Genomic DNA, 16,119 nt, shown 5'->3' with positions numbered 1-16,119 from the left:
AATGATTTCATTTTGCTGGGGGATGGGTCTTTCTGCAGCTCCCACATCCATTCATCTTGGCTTTTTAAATCTTGAACGTCTTCCTGCAGTCTGGAGCTTTAATTCACCTTGACAACCTCCATCAGTGGCCCCTTGTCATCCAACACGACAGGGAGCTTCTCAGGTGACAGGTTTGCCTGGTAGTGTGTGACAGCAGCATGAACAGATGAAAAAGACTGACAGGTTTGTGCTGGGGCTTGAAATCCTTTCTGTTGTTGAATATTTAATAACAAAGGACAACAAATTAGTGTTGTTATTATTGAATGCCTAGAAGCCCCAGTCAGGGATCAGGACTCCATTTTGCTAGCACACATCATATGAAGTTACAGGCTTTGCCCCAAAGCTCTTAATCTACATCTAGGATGAAACAACAGGTGGACATAAGTAAGCAGGGACAAGGACAAGGTGACAGTGAAATGATTATATTAGGTATTTAAAGCATAAGTATCAAGTTCTTTGTAACTGAGTCTCTTTATTAGTGCTGATTTCACATGCCAACATGTAGCCAAAACCTGAGACTTCTCTAGAGGTCATCTCAGCGCATCCTCTTCTGAACAGACTGTCATGCAGTTTACTGTAGGGCATCTTTCACAAGAGACCTGACAAATGTAGAGCCTGTCATCTTCATTTGCACTGTATAATAGTAATAATAATGAATAATACTTCCATCCAAGGATCGCCATGTGCTTTCCAAACATAGGTAGGTAAGTATTGTTATCTCTGTTTTACAGACGGGGAACTGAAGCCCAGATGGGTTAGCAACCGTGCCCTAAATCACACAAGAAGTGTATGGCAGAACCAGGGATGGAATTCCTATCTCCTAGCATTGTGCTTTAAAAGCAAGACTATCATTCCTCCCCTTTAAGATCCCAGGTCACTTTTCTTAAGAAAGTAATGTCCAAAATGCAAATGCTCCCTCCACTGGACGTAATGAGTCATGGTGTCCTGGGCCCTGCATATTGCAGAGTTGCCTGAGCTTTGTGAGGAAATTCTCTAGGTGTAGTTTGTGAAGTGCTTTGTTATCCTTTGGTTGACAGTACAATGTTGTTGTTATTCTCCTCTTACAGCTGAGTAGATAAAATACCCCTGTAATACTACAGTACAAAGCAAGTTTTTACCCTTGATATTGAGAAGTAGTCATGAATGAGAATCAATCAGTAAAGTGATTCCATACCAAAGCTGCACTCTCTCTTTATAGCTGTCACACAGTAATGGCAGCTATTCTGTGCCCTCAAAGTAACTTGATTTCAAAGGACAGCTGGAATAAAAGTGTTCCATTTGCCACTTACACCCCCAAAATTGCAGCAGGTGTTTTGTTCTCAAACTAATTACTCAAAAAGAACTGGGTACAGTTGTACCAAGTGACAAGGCTAGACTATGAAGATAACGAACAGAAACCCCAGAAGGAAAAACAATCAAAGGAGAGGCAGTGCGAAAACAATGCTCCTTAAGGCCTTGATCCAGCAAACATTTGCTCACGTTTGTCAGCCTGTGGATAGACTTACGTAAGTCAATGGGATTACTTGCATGCTTAAAATTCAAGTGTTTGCAGGAGCATAGCCTAATTGTGCTGTCGTCATTTTCTCTATATACAATGCTCCTTGCAACCCAAGCCAAGTGGAAGCTGGGAGGCATCAGCTTCTCTACGTCCATCCAGAGCTAGATGAGAAATTGTTTTGGTGCTAAAGAGCAATCCATAAATATGATTGCACTCAGTGGGCCTGATTCTCCTCTAATTCACACCAGTATAACACAGGAATAACCAGTCTGAGAGAGGAGAATCATGCTCACAGAAGGGGCTGGTTCCCCAGCTGGTATAAATCAGTTGTAGCTCCAGGGCTTTTGTGGAGCTGCTCTGAGTTACAGCAGCTGAGGCTCTGCCCCAGGCACTCAGATGAAGCTCCCTTTTGAAGTCAGGGTGAGTTGCAGATCCTTAGAGTCTCTGAAAATCAGGCCTTCAGTGTCCCAGGTTGGGCACCCAAAAACTGAGGCTCACAACATCATTAGCCAATTTTGAAAATATCTCAGTTAACTTCTTTGTTCCTCAGCGTTCCTATCCATAAAATAAGGATAACAATTCCTCTATCCTGTGGCGGTGCAAGAATAATTTAATTGATGTTTGTGAGAGGCTGTGACCAGCGTCCCAGCCAGGGCCAGCTGAGGTCACTCAGTTAGGGTGAACTGCAAAGAATGGGGCAGATAATCTCCAAAACTGGTGGATATTTTCAATACTTAGATTTACCAAGCTAACATAAAACAGCTTTTTATTACCTCTCTGGCTATCCAAAAACCAACAACACAGTTCCCTTAAAGTAACCCAGCCTCAGGCCTGCATCCAGGTACCCAAGTCAAATATGATGATTTCTGAAAATCTTTTCATCATATAAAAGAAAAGTTTCTACCAGTCCCAAGAATCGGACATATTACCTCCCAGGTGTTGTCAGATACTACCGGTGTAGTGCTCTGCTCTATTCAATGTTGATATCAATCGGCTGCGTGCATGTGTTCCCTCTGTGTGCTGTCCCAGCTCTGCGCAGATTGCTGACACAGCAGATCCCGAGAGAACCCACAATGACCACAGACTCTAGTAAGGTACGAAGGCACGTCAGCCAGGTTTATTGCCGAAGAGAAACACAGTCTCCAGCTCCCGGGCAAATGAAGTCCAAGGTGCTGCTAGCCAGTACATATGTGCTCCCTGGCAATGGACTCAGCTCAGTCAGTGGCGGGACTTTCCACTGCCCCCTAGGCTGGACAAAGACACTGCCCCAGGGATGCATTCTTATACACAGGTACAAACAAGTTACACATCACTCCTGATGTATTGAGGTGCAACCCCTCTACATAGCAAGGTACAACCCTTCTACATAGTTAGGTGCCGCCTCTCACCTTGTACATGTTGGTTCAAACAAAACAACTCTATCCATCATATTACCCTTTTGGCCCTGTCATTGGGATGGGTCAGCCTGTTCCTTGTTATCTGTGTGGAGTGTATGAGTATGCAAATGTTCTGATATCTGGTGTCCAGTACCTTTTAGGTACGTCTCTTTTTGCAGCATCAGTTCTTTCCTTGCCAGCTTCTGTGAGCAGGGCCTGCCTCTGGCTCACAAGCTTAACTTTGCTTTATGTTAGCAAAGTCTTGACCATTACTTTAGTTCAGGCCTCATACCGGGCCTCTGATACCAAGATTTATATCTCAGAGCCTCCTCTTACTACACCAGGTTATTGAATATTCCAGATCTTACCCAAATACACACATACAGCCAACTCTTATTAACTAAACTAAAATATATTTAAAAAACCAAAAGAGAGAGAGTATGGTTAAAAGATCAATATACATACAGACATGAGTTCAATTCTTGAGGTTCAGATTCATAGCAGAGATGGTGACCTTTGTAGTTGTAAAGAGTTCCTTTAGGATTTAGTTCATAGGTTATAGTCAAATGTCCAATATCATATCCAGGGTGAACCACCTTAACTGGGATCTCATCTTGTGACCCAAACGTCCCCTTGAACGAAGCAAGAATGAAGCTTAAGCAGACCTGAGATAAAAAAGGATCAGGATCCAAGGATCTTGTATACAATTTCTGGTCGTCTTTGACAAGTTGGAGTCCCTCAGGGAACAACAGGTAATTAGGGCAACTTTCAAGTGGGTCCATCACCGGTACTTAGCTGTATGAATTAACACAAGACAATCCCCTGTTCCTCCACCATTCACTGATGATTTGTTACACATTTCAAAGAGAGATGAATACAGAGATATCCCGTGTTTACACTTCATTTAAATGCTAGGATGTTCTTTTGATCTTTGAATTAACAGAATACAGCATAGACCGGGACAGTTGATTACATTGTTGACCCTACTCATATACTGTATATGTAAATACACAAAAACACAAACATTATCTCTCCATATGTCTTTAAGGGTTGAATCTGAGTCATTTATTGTGCAGGATGTTTAACCCTTTCTGGCCATGCATCACAGAGCCACACTGATGTTTGTGAGGCAGAAAAAAACAATAAATAAGCAACTCTGTTCTGTGAAGGTTGGCAAGGATTCCTCTGCCTACAAGTGCTTCAAAGTTAGGGTTTGCTTGGTGTCTTATCTTCAGATATTGATGCTGTTAAAAAACTTAGTCATGGCAACAAGCTCTGTTGCAAGTTTCTGTGAAGCCTGGAGACCATTCTTAGGAACTTTACTAGACAGCCCATCATGTACCGCAGAAATTATTCTTTCATGTTTCCAATACCACCTCATGACTCCAGGGACAGGTGTACTGTGGGAGAAGAGAAGGTAGAAACTAGATTGGTGCAAAGGGTGAGAATTTTCTGTTGTATTTTATACACAATATTTTTCTTGCAGGAGAGAGGAGCAGGTAATGCACAGTGGGGTCCTGGCCTATGCCTGGGGCTTCTTGGCACTACTGCAGTACAAATAATGAATAATTAAAATGTAAATCAAAGGGAACCCCCAGTGTGAGATTTAAGATGGTCTTGCACATATTTGGCCATATTTTGATTTACTAGTGGAAATCCATACTAACTCCCCTGAAACCAGCTGAGCTACTCTGGATTCTGAGATCAGAATCTGGCCTCCAAAAGAAACTCAGGAGAAAGCAGGCATTGTACTCCATGGTGCATTTTATTTCAGGGGGAATTATATATTTATGATGTGTAAGAGACATACGAATGGACAAAGTTGCAGGTTTTTAAATTGTTACTTGGATAGCTAAGTTATTTTTAAAAAATTAAATAGAGACTTGGGCTTGTAGCTCAATCTGTGATGGTGAGGAATATAATTTTACAAAGTCTTTTGTCTCCAGCCTTAGTTTCTATTTCAGCATGTGTAACATTCAAATTCTCGATCACTACTGAAAATTAGTTCAGTGATCTCAGCCATTTGTGTACAATATAAAACCACCCCACAGTTTGGTACAATTATACACGATTGATAGTCTAAACCTGAAGAGAAACCCAGGAGTAGAATAGCAGGCAGTGTTGTAGATCAAAATGGAGGGGCAATACAGATCTGTGGGTGGAAGTTTGCAGGGTGTCCAATATCTATGTTGTGGAGCAGCCTCTGGTCTCCCTTACACCAGTATAAATCAGGAGTACCTAATTTGGAGTCAACAGTATTGTCAACCCCAAACATTCAAAAACCATGAGTCAAAGTCATGGAAATTCAAGAGACTTGGTTAAAAATCATGAGATTTTAAAGACTAATATGTTTTAGACTCTTATTTGCTTTTCCATCTTTGATCCTTTAGGGTTTGTATTTTCCAGCTTTTTTATGCAACCCAGAGGGCTAGACACTATTTTTTTTAAATGAAAGCTGAGATTCTTGTGTAATCACTTGAACCCAGGAAGTGGGGCTTTAAGAAAAACACCAAATATCACAAGACTTGTGATAAAATCATGAAAGTTGGCAATATTGAGTCAGTGGTGTAAAAGGGAGATCCTTGAGATAAGAATCAAGCCCTGACAGTGCCTGGCTTAAGACAGCACTGAAATTCCCTCTTAACTGGCAAATAAATCCGGAGTAGTCCAAAGTGAAGAGGAAACTTTTGTTTAAAAACAAGCAGACTGGACCCTAATAGGTGTCCACTATCTAGAGCTCCTTTATAGTCCATTTGGTTGTAAGTGCTGGAGGTTTCCAGCTGCTGTGTTGTTTCGGGGAGCATACACCTAACGGGGGTCATATTAACTGGAACCAAGCATCCAGAAAAGGGAAAGAATAACATTAAAACACTGACAGAAACTAGAAAAGCTAATTGATGTACATTCTCTACAGTAACTAAAATAAACATGGGGAGGGAGCTCACTGAGTCACTTAGCTGGATGCTGATCTTGCTTATGGTAAGATAAGTGCATTGACTGGCAGGATTCCTCTGGCTTTACACCCGCGTAAGTGAGATCAGAACCTGACCCACTGGTCACGGAAATAACTGACAACAGAGACCAAGCAATGTAATTAGCTAGAGAAAAGATAGAAGATGCTCTTAAAAATTGCCTTTCTCTAGCTCTCTGTTCCTAGGAAACATCTTCGCTTTCATTAATTACAGGGGGATGTCACTGGCTGAGCTGGCACTGGAAGGGAATTTGCGCCCAACTCCACTTGCATCTGGTTTTCTCCTGAATCGGGGCTGGGGAGCCTTCAGGTGAAGCCCCCGATCTGAGGGATCATGTGGTCAGGAAAGGTCACTGGACTAGGGTCAGTTGACTGCAGGCTGGAAGCAGTACCTACTACACAAGGGGCTACCCTTGTCTTAGCCAGGAACAGACCAGGGCTTGGGAAGGGCCTAGGAGAAGAACAAAAGCCTGGGGAGATGTGACACCCATTGGGACTGATGGAGCTCCCTTTGTGGCAGGAGCAGGGTAAGCCCTGGTACAAGGGTGATTATGAAGCCTGAGAGAACGGGATATGAAAGAGCTGGTGATGGACAAATACTTCTTTTGTTTAATGCTGAACAAACCAGCCCCTTGGAAGCATGGGGTGGGGCTAACTGAAACACCAGTTGTGTGGGGTGGGTTCCCTGAGGGACAAGATGGGACATGGTGTCTCACCGGTAAATCAGCCATGCTACAGATGGCCAAATGCAACTCAGAGCTTTACAATGTGGCTGCATCTATTCCCACCATAGACTACAGGTCCCAGCAGGCAACGCTGCAACTTGAGTCCAGTGTTATAGCAGCTCAGCTCAAGACTGGAATATAGCATGCTGATACCTGTAATCCCCGCTAACCACATCTCTGCACTAACGATGAGAGCAATTAGGGGTGGTGTTCAGGCTCTTGGCAAGCTGTCAGTATTGCTCTGAGATGGACAAACTTTGGGCATCCTTGACTTAATGGTGGCAGTGGTATTAAAAAAAAAAAAAGCACATTAGTAAGTAAATACTAAGAGTGCCAGGAGATCTGTTAGCACCTATGTGGGTGCCTATGTTTGGCTTGTTTTTTTAGTTCTTTGTGTTCCTCAAAAGCAACATCTTCTGGCCAGGGCAGAGCAATAATACGAGAGGAAGAATGGTCTACTCCTCCAAGCAAAAGAAAAGCTGAGCTACCATGCTCTTAATGGGAGTCTCTGGTGGTAGTGTTCCCTGCTGCTACATGGCGCCACTACAATGAAGAGGTAAGGAGACAGACCTTCAGAAAGGTAGTGAGGCATGATTAAAGTGCCCTGTTGCCTAAAACTTAGGTTCTCACAACTCCTCCCAGCTGGAAGGGCCCTGAATCCCAGAGGCAAGTTAAGGCAATTTGGTGTTAATTTGTGGCTAGTCTGAAAAAGTTGTCAAAACAATGACTAAAGTTATGGACTAATATTTACAGTTATGCAGTCACTTTTCAGTTGAAAATTTGTTTGCCCCTGTACTTCCTTTTCTATGCACAATTTGTGTATGTGTATCATACTGTCATGTAGATAATCACCAGGGTTTGACCCTAGACCCTCCAGACTTGAAAGCATGCGTCTCTACAGCTTGAGCTAAGAAACTATTTCATGTAAGTGAAAGCTGTAGCAGACTCTCCTCCACAATGGATGAGACATAGAGGGAGACATGCAACCCATGGAAGAGTGGGTTACATGTGTTATATACTCTTAGTGTTACTCTTAGTAGGGGATAAGAGAGTTCTTTGTGGAGGGGCCCGGGGACTCGAAAGTGGAGGTGTTCACCCATCATGAGGGAGACTTTGGTGTCAAAGTGACTAGGAGCTGCTTGTTTTGACAAGTCTTGTTGACTTGTAATGGGGAGCTGTGGTGCCTCATTCGGAAACCAATGGTGCTAATTCTCATAGTTGGTTTGTTTTTTGTTTTTAAAACCATGAGTCTTGTGATATTTGGTGGGTTTTTTTCTTAGTCCCAGCTCCTGGAGTCAGATGATTATGTGAGAATCATCAGCCTTCATTTTAAACAAAAAGCTAATCTCTAGCCCTCCTGGGTGCAGAGAAAAACTTGAGAACGCAACATGACTGTAACTCTACAGGCTCAGAAACCAGAACGCAAGGATGCAAATGACTGAGGTTCAGGAGCTGTGACTTCTAGTTCTTGTTTTCCTGGTCTGTCTTTGTGCCTGTGGTAAGTCATTTCACTCATCTGCACCTTGGTTTTCCATCTATGAAATGGGGATAATACTAAATTCCATGCAAATATATCAGGGGCATCCAAATGTACTGAGCCACATACGACAACCCTCAGAAGTTTGAGAGCCAAGGCACACCTGCCGGGGCTTGGGGCTTCAGCCCTGTGGGAGGCGCCTGCCGGGGCTCTAAGCCCCAGCAGGTGCATCCTGCTGGGCAGAAGCCCCTACCCCACCACCCCACTGCAAGGCAGAGGTCCTGAGCTCTTCCCCCCCCCCGAAATATACTATAGAGCAGAGGTGATCAAACTACAACCTGTGGTTCACATCCAGCCCGCGCCGTGGGACCCTCCTGCCCAGCCCCTGAGCTCCTGGCTTGGGAAGCTACCCCCAGCCCCTCCCCTACTGTTCCCCCTCCTCCGCAGTCTCAGCTCACTGCGCTGCCAGCGCAATGCTCTGGGCGGCGGGGCTGCGAGCTCTTGCCAGGCAGCGCAGCTGCAGAACCGCGGCCTGACCCAGTGCTCTGTGCTGCACGGTAAGGGGGCAGGGAGCAGGGGAGGTTGGATAGAGGGCAGGGGAGTTCAGGGTGGTAGTCAGGGGTTGGGGGTGGGGATAGGGGTCAGGGTGGTCAGAGGGCAGGGAACAGGGGGGTTGAATGAGGGCAGGGGTCCCTGGGGAGCAGTCAGGAAGGAGGAGGGGTTGGATGGGGCAGCGGGAGGCAGTCGGACAGAGGTTCCCGGGGGTGGTCAGGGAGAAGGGGTGGTTGGATGGGACAGGAGTCCTGGGGGTGCAGTCAGGAATGAGAAGAGGGGATTGGATGGGGCGGCAGCGGGGGCGGTCAGGGGACAGGGAAGAGTGGATGGGGCAGGAGTTCCGGGAGGGCCATCAGGGGGACAGGGAATGGGGGGAGTCAGGGGGTGAGAAGCAGGGGGGCGTCAGATAGGGGGCTGGGCCACACCTGGCTGTTTGGGGAGGCAGAGCCTCCCATAACTGGCCCTACATACAATTTCAGAAACCCGATGTGGCCCTCAGGCCAAAAAGTTTGCCCAACCTTTTTATAGAGACAGGTTTCAGAGTTGGTAAGACAACTCCCACCTTTTCATGTTCTCTGTATGTATAAATATCTCCTGTCTATATGTTCCATTCTGTGCATCTGAAGAAGTGAGCTGTAGCCCATGAAAGCTTATGCTCAGATAAATCTGTCAGTCTCTAAGGTGCCACAAGTACTCCTGTTCTTTTTTCTATAGAGAGTAAACGACAGCATAGAAAAGAACAGACCCTGTCAGAGTGAATTCACATAGTGCTCAACTGCTGAATAACCACAAGGGGGCGTATCTGTACGCATAATGCTGACAATCTTCCGGTTAACTGTCTAAGCAAAATTTTAGCTAAATGTTCATACTGAGTCTTAATTTTCATGCAGAATGGCTCTTAATTAACAAAAAATGCATCTCGTTTTCTGTTGTGGGTTTTTTTTTTAACATAACCTCTCATCATAGACTACTATGAATGTTTAATGATCCCTCAGTTACTGGAATGGGTTGCTTTTTGCATATGGGAGCTTCCCCCAGTGTCTAATCAGGTCCCTTCCTCTTTCATATGCTAGAAGGGGAAGGGTATACAATTCCCTATTTTAAATGCTGAATGCAAGTTCTCAAGTTCTACAGCTCCATTCTCTTAACTGATAAGACACAGTCATGTCATAGTCCTCTGATGTGTATGTCAAATCTTGACCTGCAGGCAAAGGACTGTGTTCTTCTAGCCTCATTCAATTACCTCCCCAAAATTGCCAGGTCAAAGGCAAAGAATGCAATATCAAAAAGACAAAAAATTAACTGAACCCTCAAGAGGCCACATGGCTCACAGAGTATCCTTGAGATCTTTCTGTATCCTTTATCCTTCCTCCCTTTTTATGACCCTTCCTTGTTGTGTCATAGAAGGTTAAGGGGTGACTTGATAATGGTCTATTGGTACCTATGGGGGAGCATGTCTCTAAGAATAAAGGGGTCTTCAATCCAGCCGACAAAGCATAGCAATGGCTGGAAGTTGAACCTGGATAAATTCAGGCTGCAAATAAAGCTTGGTTTCTTAACTGTGAGGGTAACTGACCACTGGAACAACTTGTGGCAAATTCTCCATCATGGAGATTGAACTAGGCATATGTTTTAGAACGACATCCAGGCACAGGCTGTTAGACTCTGCAGAAGTTACTGAGTGAAATTCTATGGCCTGTGTTATGCAGGAGGTCAGAGTGTGTGATCATAATGGTCCCTTCTGGCCTTAAAATCCATGAGTATGTTCTCTGGGGCAGGAACGGTGTCTTTACTTTGTGGGACACTTCTGGGCACTATATTAAAGTATATTAACTGTATGTGGGAGCCACACTCACAAGAGCAATTACAAAATCTGTGCACAAAAGAAATTCACTGTCATTTTTAAGGTCCCATCCTGCAAATATGTCTGAGTAAAGTTACTCATGTACAAATCATCCTGTTAATTTCAGTTGTGTGAATCATATGAGTGAAGTTACTTGCCTAAGGTTATGGACACACTGCAGCTTAGGTCGGTACAAGTTATGTCGCTCAGGGGTGTAGTTAAGTTGACAGGAGAGCTCTCTCCGGTTGTCTGCGCTAGCAGCGCTACAGCAGGGCAGCTGCAAGCTCTGTAGTGTTGCCGTCGCTTGCAGGTCTGAAGGACTGGATCCCGCGGTTATATGCCTTGTCATGGACATTTACTGAACGTAATTTTGGAATTCCACGACACGGTGTGATCACAATGGAAATGAAACACACACTTATACAAAAACTTCAGCTGATTTACATCACTTTCCACCAACGGATGCTCTTAGGTGGATTTTGTTGTTTTCCAGAATTGGATCCATGGCTTTAAATGCCAGGCCTATTTAAGTGCACATCAAGCTTTCTTCGTTTTTTTAATTTTTATTTTATTTTTAAAGAGCGTAAAGCTAATGAGTGACTTAAACAATACAATGAACCGGCGTGGGAGACGGCGACGGGGGGAGCCCAGAGAATAGGAGAAGAATGAAAATTGAGCAACTAAAATCACAGGAACAGAATGTGCTGCTCAAACACCTTGCCTGTTTCTAGTACTGTGACATGCAAAAATCTCTCTTTAGAAAAGAAGCCGTCCCCTGTTTATCTACAGAACAGAGGTAGCAGCAGATAACGCATGTTAAGTTACTAAATGCCCCTTTACTGTTTCTGAGTGATCAGAAGAAATGGAATGCACAATCCTAAAGAGAAAACACAAAGCAGCTGCCCCTGCCAGAAAAGCTGCAGTGTAACAAAAAGAGAAACGCACAGCAGGGAAAATGGCGCCGTGTTCAAGACACACACTCTCCAGCCCACGCACAGGCAACTTGTTAAAAACAGCTCTGTAGCCTGATGGCAAAGATTTAGACTTCACTTACATTCAGGGTATTTCTCCTAGCTATAATTAAACTCCCAGAACTACTGCACTACATAGTCATTAATGTGAGGGATACATGAGGCGGGAGGGGGAGCCTAAGAGAAAGCAAATGTTTGGTTCCAAAATATAGTCAGGCTCTCATCCTGCTTGTCTGTAGAAAAATAATTAACTGTCCTGCCCTTTTGTTGATTTCTGAGGGTAGGGATCATTATTTCACTGTAAATGCATTCAGCTCTTAACTGAGAGAGCACGATGATGAGGGTAGTATACCTGCATAGACAGGCAGACAAACTATTAATATTTAAGGTGACAGCCTGAGGAAAGAAAGCTCCCTACAAGCTTTCCTGACTGACAATGGGCCAGATCCATCCCTGATGTATCTCCAGTGGAGTTCCAAGAAGAGTTGAATTTTGGCCCAGTGATTTCACTGGGGAGTTATTTTTATCCTTGAAGGGAAGCAACACACAAACCCTACAGAAACCACTGCTTTGGCCAGACCCTACACTATGTTTATGTCCTAAGGGGTGTTGGGTGCTCTCCACTCCCTTTGAGGCTGGTGGGAGTTACAGGTGCTTGCACCCACTCAGGAGATTCCTGAAGGATCAGGGCCCAGGGGTCTGCAGGCCAAAGGCTGTTCTAAGACATTCAGAAAGGTAGCAATGATTTATCTCCTGGAAGCTGGTCTTAAATCATAGTTTCCAATTTCATAATGAAAATGTGTTTCCTTCTTGGCCCTTCTAGATTAATGCAGAAGACAATAACCATAACATTGCAACTTTGGGGAATTCTAATACCAGGAGTGAAATCTGTTTCTGAGCCTGCCACTGGTGATAGAGAATGAAACAGGGTGAAATCCTGCTTGTCTTATTCATGCTATTAGTCCAATTACTCCCAATTAAGCTAATCTTGTGAGTAAAGGGAGCAGTATTCAGCCCATAAAGATATGAAAGTTTAGTGTCATAAGAACATCCATACAGGGTCAGACCAATGGGCCATCTAGCCCCATATCCTGTCTTCTGACAATGGCCAGTGTCAGATGCTTCAAAGGGAATGAACAGGACAGGGCAATTATCAAGTGATCCATCCCCTGTTGTCCAAGCCCAGCTTCTGGCAGTTTAGGCACACCCAGAGCATGAGGTGGCATCCCTGACCATCTTGGCTAATAACCACTGATGACTCTTATTCTTTTTTGAACCCAGTATCAGAACTTCTAAACCAGATTCCATTCTGCTGCGTTCATAGTGGTTTAACACTTAGAGAAGTAACTGAGAAACTACACATTTTACTTGAATATTCAACAGCAAGTCTCTGCTAAGCCAGCCTGAAATGAAGATAGAGAATTGATGACAAAGTTGGGCACACAAACAGTGTGTGGAAGAGCATTTGATTTTAGTTGGCGTCTTTCATAAGGCACCTCAAAATGTTTTACAAAGTAATATGTTAAATATTCCCTGCAATGGAATTCCAGAGACAGCTTCATAGTGGTCAATGCTGCACACCACAACTGTTGCTCAGAATTTAGAGATGATGACAACAGCAATAGAATTCAGAACTTCCTGCTTCAAAACACCAGCTCCTACCCCTGCAGCTAAAGGAGAATCACCATTAGCTTTTAGCAGTAAAAAGCCTGACACACAACTGACCAGTTCTGAATTCCAGTCAATAAAGGACAACGTATCTCTCTCATGCACATGCTAAATCATTTGATACCCTTGGTTTAACAAATCTCAACCTGAAACTTCAGGGGTTTACAGGACTTCACATCTCACTGCAGCCAGGAGTGTAATAAATTAATGGCATGTAAGAACTTCCTGGTTATCAAAATGCTGCATGATGTGGTAACTCAACAGCAAGATCAGGGATTGAACTGACATCCTCCAGTTCCAGAAACTTGATTGAATCTACTCCTAGCACTCGAGCTGTTGGCTATGGAAGGTTTATAATGCACAGCTAAGCAGTTCTTAGTTCAGGAGATGGCAGCAGTTCCCATATACACCAGCTTCTTCATCATACCGTGTATATATTACACCCACACTGGATACCCTTATGATAACATAAAGAACAGCAATACAAAATGACCTGCAAGCCAGGCAGTAATTAACCAGTGCTACTTTAACAGATTAGATGTGGCCCTCTAGCTACATATTTTGCCAAACAGGGCAGAAATTGTTGTTTGTGTTTGAGCTGAGTGGCTGCTGTTTACTTTTATGTGGTGCCCCTGTGAGAACCATGTGTGAATTGTTGCTTCGGAACTTTCTGTGACGCTCGCAGAAAGTCACGGGGCCGGTGCTTTAGTTAGTTTGATTCTTCACACTCCTGGCAAGGGGTGGAGTATTGATTGTTTTCTTGTTACAAAGAGGAGACATGTTTTCATAAACCTCCTGTGTGTTCAGGTGTGACTTCTGGAGGGAGGAAAATGTGGGCCTTGTGCCCTCTCACGCTTCTTTACAATGGATAAAGGAGGCCTGAAAGGGTTGCGGGGTGTTTTTTGGTTTTTAAAGTTTTCCTCTATTTTCTGCGTGTTGTTTACATTACAAATTCAGATGTGGCCCTGACTTTTCTGGGCAGATTCTATTGATGACTGGAGAACCAGTGGACCTGTGATCTCACAGCCGTCAGTGAAGAGTCACCTGCCTGACTGGATTTTAATCAGACTTTATTACCACTTGGGGGGAGGGGAGGGTCAGTTTAACATCTGGTTAACTCGAACGTGAGAAATGGGGTATCTACACTAAGCTTTTTGGCCCCATATTTCCAATCTTTTGCTACCCCCAATTCAGCTCCAGTGATGATATAAACGGTGCAGACAGGCCTTCTGCCAGTCATTACATTTTATGCACCATTGCGCCTCACCCCGCTCAGAGAAAGTCTACATGGCACAATGCTTTAAAATGCCAGCAGATTCCTGAAGCCCTCTCTATATGAGCACTCCCATCCTGGCTACCAGCAGCAGAAGTAAACAATGCTAGATCCAGTGAGAAATCTTGAGCCAAAAAGCCTAGGATAGAAAAGTCAGAACAGAATATCCCTCTCTTTAAGGTTTAACACTATGCCCCTCAAAGCAGCCTTGAGAGCTCCCCATCCACTTCTTAGGATATGTCTACACTGCAAAAAAAACCCAGTGAGTCTCAGAGCCCACTACAGCAGGGAGTCTCAGAGCCCAGGTCAACTGACTCGGGATTGCAGGACTTATGCTGTGGGGCTAAAATAGCAGTGTAGATGTTCCCACTCAGGCTGGAGCCCGGGACCTAAAACCCAGTGAGGGGAGTGGGTCTCAAAGCTGGACTCGAGCCCTAGCAAGAACATCTTCCCTGCTACTTGTAGCCCCAAAGCATGAGCCCAAGACAGTTGACTCATGGTCTGAGAATCACTACAACGGGATTTTTGCAGGGTAGACGTACCCTCAATCCTCTGAGCGGACCTCCAGCAAAAACAGGGAACACAAGACTTGATATTCTGCTTTGAACAAGGTAAAAAGCCAGCTGAAAAACAATACTCCTTGCTCTGTACTAAAATCCAGTTGCTAACTGCACCCAATACAAACCAATGGAAAATTCAACTGGAATTCCCCATTGAGGCATCTCTGCTGGCTTTATCTGTGTCTCTGCCTGGGTTGTTGTTATCTGGGAGTGGCACACCAGCCAGCCTATGAGAGCTAGAGATAGGGATGGCTCAGCAGACAAATAGGCTGCACCTTCTAACTACATTTAAATGCACTGGTCACAGACGGCTTTGGGGAAAAGGCCAATATATATTGCTTACAAAACAGGGGCTGTCCCCCCTGAAAAAGGGATGGTTGGGCTGATTGTGTGTATCTAGGACAAGCCTCGGCATGGATGTACTAATCTATCCCCACAGAAACAGAGAAGATAGCTCTCTCTGGATTGTCCAGCACTTGGCAAAGGTGCTGTCAGGCATTCTGGAGCAGCAAGCCAGCATCCCCCAGTACAAATCCGTGGCTTAGCCACACATCCTTCTGGGGGCTTCCAGGAAACCCACACCACTGTGCTCACTATACTACTATTGACAGCGGGTGCAACTCTGCTGGTCAGTGTATGGGAAAAGGGGAACATTACACTCACCCTGCTCTTCCCTGCCCTAGGCACCTTGGATCTCAGCGGGGATGCCAGGAGGGAGCCAGGGCTCTGCTTCCCACCAGGATTCTCTCCTGCCCTGTGCAGCATGTGTGTGAAGCTCCTCGTGCAATGGTTGGCCCAAGTCTGTCCATTATCTGCAAGACATGAACCCCTAAACAAACAATTCTAGTTCAGGTCACTTCTTGGACGCTAATGCTGAGCCCGGAGCCTCTGTGTATGACCAAGATTGGTGCAGTAACTTCTGCAAGCATGGGGCTCTGAGGAGAGTGTGGTAGAACAAATTTCACCTGAAGAAAAAAAAACAGGCTGAAGATATTTAGGGCCTAATTTTCTATTGTCCTGAGCCTTGTACGGGCATTTACCCCAGAGCAAATATTGGGACATGGTGGTAGCGGTTTTTTTAAAACCCATTTTGCCTGTACAGGGTGGAAGACAACAGAGAATCTGGCCCTTGGGGCCATATCCTCAGCTGGTGTAAACTGATG

The 16,119-nt window shown here is 44.6% G+C and overlaps 1 long non-coding RNA gene across 11 annotated transcripts in view; it reads left to right on the top strand.

The window, feature by feature from the left end:
- The window catches only part of LOC120404619, a 40,766-nt gene that overhangs the window by 2,821 nt on the left and 21,826 nt on the right, over positions 1-16,119 (top strand). For 3 of the 11 annotated variants that reach the window (XR_005598074.1, XR_005598067.1, XR_005598076.1), the window contains exons 2-3: positions 7,034-7,165; positions 7,890-8,107. This is a non-coding gene — a long non-coding RNA (uncharacterized LOC120404619). The other 8 variants (XR_005598070.1, XR_005598068.1, XR_005598069.1 and 5 more) reach the window with 8 other exon arrangements.

Source organism: Mauremys reevesii, linkage group 4, assembly GCF_016161935.1.
Source record: "Mauremys reevesii isolate NIE-2019 linkage group 4, ASM1616193v1, whole genome shotgun sequence".
NCBI classification, from domain to species: Eukaryota; Metazoa; Chordata; order Testudines; family Geoemydidae; genus Mauremys; species Mauremys reevesii.
Note: the sequence above shows the minus strand (reverse complement) of the source record. Positions and strands in the feature narration are given on the sequence as shown.